Source organism: Bos indicus x Bos taurus, chromosome 24 (assembly GCF_003369695.1).
Source record: "Bos indicus x Bos taurus breed Angus x Brahman F1 hybrid chromosome 24, Bos_hybrid_MaternalHap_v2.0, whole genome shotgun sequence".
Classification (NCBI taxonomy): Eukaryota; Metazoa; Chordata; class Mammalia; order Artiodactyla; family Bovidae; genus Bos; species Bos indicus x Bos taurus.
This window is the reverse complement of record NC_040099.1, coordinates 36,930,711-36,935,479: the sequence shown is the minus strand read 5'-3', so window position 1 is coordinate 36,935,479 and position 4,769 is coordinate 36,930,711. Positions and strand designations below refer to the sequence as shown.

Sequence of the window (4,769 nt, the reverse complement as noted above, 5' to 3'; positions counted from 1 at the left end):
TTTTGCAAATTCTGTGAAAATACCGTTTATGAGGATGGATTGTTTAGTGAGTAAAATTATAAAGTCATTTGTATTTAAGAATATACAAGATATCTGTGTAGTATAAATTCATGTCTACTCACAAGCATTGATTTAACAAAATAAATGTGCATTTAACAATTTAACAAAATTTATTTTAGCAATTTTATTTTAACAAAATTAAAATATTACACATATGTTGAGGATTGATGTTGTGTGCCTCAAATAAAAAAAAATCTGTGAGAACACATAAAAAGCATCCCTTTGGACAGGAGGCCTAGAGTACAAGACATGGGGGAATATGATTCCCTCCACATTGGGTGAGGGGGAGACAGCACAGGTTGCTCCCTCCATCCAGTGTAGGAGATGAAATTCTCTAAAGAGCCGTTCCAGGATGGAGCCTATTTGAAGATGGTTTTCATCTCCAATTTCTGTGGACATGTCTGACCTTTACTATTACTAAATAAGTTAAGACCAAGAGGAAACACCAGTGCCCTTTCTCTCCCTCTTCTCCATTTCTTTCTCTCTCTCTTTTTCTTGTCAGAACAAACAGAAGATGGAGAAGAGGTGGACTGCTGCTGTTAGTTTCTCAGCAGCACTGGGAAAAACTCTCTGTGGCAGAGTAAACGATAGAGAACCTAGTCCAGTTTCTGAAATGTAAGTCCAAGTACACTTGGTGTCAGCCTTCCTCTTAATGACCTCATGATAATTATCCAAAATGAACCCAAACCACAGCACCATGAGCACATAGTGTTTTCAGATTCTTGATCTGGACCGCTTTTTTGACTAATGCAAATCGTTTTCATCATCCTATTTAGGCTAGTTTATGCTGTTGGCTCATATTGATTTTATCCTAAAATAAATTAGCAGGTAATTTTCATAAGAAATGCAGTTAAAGCAGATCTCCTTATGCTATTCTTGTGCAATTAAAAAAAATTTAAATGTAAAATTTTATTTTATTTTTGTCTAATTTTGTTTGATGTAGTTTCAAGCACCAAGATAATTTTGAAATTGGGTCCATCAAGCATCACCCTACTGCTTTATTTGGCTTTCTATGAGAATCTGATAAAGATATCTTCATTTAGATAAAAATGACACAGCTGTTGACTGAAACAGGAGCAAGGTCAGAGTCCTATGGCATGACACAGATCTTCCAGGTGGGTGTTTAGCCATGAGTCAACATTCTGGATACTTCATGCAGGTTAGCTGGCCTTGGATCCATGCAACTCATGCAGCCAAAATTTCAGTGTTTTAGCCATGCAAACCAGTAAGCTCACATTTTAATGGAAAAGGTGTCTAATATTAAGATATATGGCACAGACAGTATTCTCCAATATAATACTGCCTTCACATTTTAATGGAAAAGATGTCTAACATTAAGATATATGGCATAGACAGCATTCTCCAATATAATACTCCCTTCTTAAATATTTGACTTTCCCCCTATTTTCTTCTCTATTATTTTCATTATGTTTAATTAAGCTATTTGGTCATTTTTCCCCCCAAAGTACTTTTTAAATCCATTCTCATTACTCTGCTCTGTTATCAATTTGAGGCATTCTGAATGGACCACATAACTGAAGCTGTTCTGGCACATAGATATGTACTCAAAGGAAATGATATGCTTGGTTACTTGCTGATTATTTATATGAGGATTAGGAATCATGCCTCTTCTGCATTAAGCTCGAGTGGTTCTTAACATTTGAATGTTAGCTTTCTAAAGAAACCAAAACAAAGCATTTATCTTCCAGAAACTGATCTATAGAAATGGAGAAATTGATTTAATTTTCTCCCATCCAGATGTAGCTTGTGGGATTCTAGCCTACAGGTGAAATAATAAGAAAAAATCTGAGGCAAAGAGATGGCAGGATGCTAGAAATTTTAAATGGTTTTAATGAAATTTTATGATCTGTCACATCAACTGGATTGAACTGTTTCCAGACAAAAAAAGATGAGTGAAAGACAAACACAGAGGATATGTAATAATAAAGGATGAGTTTGGCAGAAGATAGGTTTCCTTCTCTGTTCCCAAATGGAGGGATAAAGTAGACTTTCCTTTGTAGAAAAGAGAAAATAGCTCTTTCCCACCTTGATAGACACCTGCGGATCTGGGTATGTCCTTAAACTTTGTCTCATATCTCGGCAATATGGTTCTGAAATAGAGTGTGTCTGGGACATACTGGCAGAGATTATTTCTTCATATTCAAATAACAATGATGAAAAATCAGTTATGAAGCTCTGCATTACATGATAACTTGCAATGAGTTGACAGTATCAGAGAAATGAAGGGAATATATAAGAACATCACAACAGTTAGGCTACATAGTTAGAACTCGTTTAGCTGTCAAGAGGCCAGTTATATAATCATAACGTTTCTGAGTTGTAAGAGTCCTTAAGATTGTTTACTCCAACCCTCTTATTTTTAGAACGCAATGATTTATTTGCTTTTGGGAAAAGATTTCCAACTTTAAAGATAATTAGGTATACATTAAGGCTCTTTGTGCCAAGATAAAACAATTAGTAAAGAGTGTTCAATAGTTCTAGTATAATAACAACAATAAAAGTGAACATTTACTGAGTGCCAGGTACCATCCTAAAAACTTTGTCTGTATTAGCACTGTTATTCCTTACAATCACCATAGGAGATGGGTGTAATTTTTATATCTCATTTTTTTCTGTTGGGGAGGCAGGTAATTTGCCTAAGAACTGAGATGTGGCAGAGTCCCAAGAAATCTAGTTCTGTAGCTTATAACACTTGCCCATGATGCTGTCCTGCCTGTCAGGATTATGGATACATAAAGCAACTACAAGCCTGAAGTGTTAACTACAGTATTTGCTGAAAGTTGATTAATCAATGGAATAGATATTCAAGGATGCTATGTTGGTAGCTCAGATGGCAAAGAATCCACCTGCAGTGCGGGAGACCTGGGTTCAATCCCTGGGTCAGGAAGATCCCCTGGAGAAGAGAATGGCCACCCACTCCAGTATTCTTGCCTAGGGAATTCCATAGACAGAGAAGCCTGGTATGCTACAGCCCGTGGGGTTGCGAAGAGTCGGGCATGACTGAGTGATTAACACACATGTTGGCAGTTCTAGATTGAAAATGTAAAAATGCTGGATTTGTCAAGTTTAAGTACTGTCCCCAGGAGGTTTGCTTTATTTATAATAAAATTTCTCTTCTTTGTCCCAGGTTCCTTGCTGGGGATTTCTGAAACCCTTGGAACTTCCCAAGTGATAGAAGTGTTTCTGTTATTCATGAGCCCCTTGGATCACATCTGAGTTTATGATAATGAGGCTGGCTGTCAGAAAAACCAACCATATGATTATGGAATTGAAACTTTGAGACAGCCTGACCTATGGGGAGGGACGGAGGCTAGAGACTGAGTTAAGTCATGTGACCAATGATTCAATCAGTCATGCTTATGTAATGAAACCCAAGTAAAAATTGGGTTTAATTTCATTTCATTAATTAATGAAACCCAACTTAAAATTCTGGATACTGAACTCAGTGATGGTTCCTGGATGGTGAACATGTTGATGTGCTGGGAGGGTGATGTACCTCGATTTCATGAAGACAGGGCACAGAAGCTCTGAGTTTGGGACCATCTTAGACCTCGTCCTGTGTGTCTCTTTATTTGGCTGTTCTTGAGTTACAACTTCTTTTTAATAAAACTGTCATCATAAAGATAGCATTTTCCTGAATTCTGTGGGTCATTCTAGTGAATTATCAAACATTAGGGGGCTTGTGGTAACCCCCCACATTTGTAGCTCATTGGTCTGAAGTGAGGCAATCTTCTTGTAGGCTGGGCCCTTTAACTGGTGGGGTCTGTGTTAACCCCACATGGTTCATACCAGAATTGAATTGAGGTATACCAGATGGAATTGAAGCATAATATGGTGAACAAAGATAAGCACTAATCTAGCATTGAAACATATATATTGCTGTATGTAAAATAGATAGCCAGTAGGAACTTGCTGTATGATGCAAGGAGCTCAACCTGGTGCTCTGTGACAACCTAGAGCGATGGGGTGGGGTGGGAGGTGGGAGGGAGGTTCAGGAGGGGGCATATGTACTGATTCATGTTGATGTATGGCAGAAACCAACACAACCTTGTAAAGCAATTATCCTCCAATTAAAAATAAATAAATTAAAAAAGATAAGCACAAATCATTACTTCCTCTTATTTGGTAACAAAGCTAAGACTTCATTTCATTAAGTACTGAAGTCAAGGTTGTAGAGAGGTGCAAAAGATGACTCTGGTTTTGAGCTCCTCTTGAAGGCTGTTTGTGCATATATAAATTCATGGTATGAGTATGTATATAAAATAGGAACTTTTGAAAAAAATGAAGTATATTTGGTTTTATGTTAGTTTCAGGTGTATAGCAAAGTGATTCAGTTATATATATATATATATACACACACACATATATACACATACACACATATATACACACACACACATGTATACACATACACACATATATACACACACACATATATACAAACACACACACACACATATATACACACACACACATATATACAAACACACACACACACACATATATACACACACACACATATATACAAACACACACACACACACACACATATATATATATATACTTTAGATTCGTTTCTATTATGGATTATTACAGTATTACAATCTATTGAATATAGGCCCTCTGCTATGGCACCCCACTCGGGTACTCTTGCCTGGAAGGTCCCATGGACAGAGGAGCCTGGTGGG

The 4,769-nt window shown here is 37.1% G+C and overlaps 1 long non-coding RNA gene across 1 annotated transcript; it reads left to right on the top strand.

Annotated features, from left to right (window-relative positions):
• Positions 1 to 213: 213 nt before the first annotated feature.
• Positions 214 to 3,995, top strand: LOC113882829. Its single transcript, XR_003508450.1, has 3 exons — positions 214 to 675; positions 1,004 to 1,175; positions 3,209 to 3,995. It is a non-coding gene; the product is annotated as an uncharacterized LOC113882829 (long non-coding RNA).
• Positions 3,996 to 4,769: the final 774 nt, after the last annotated feature.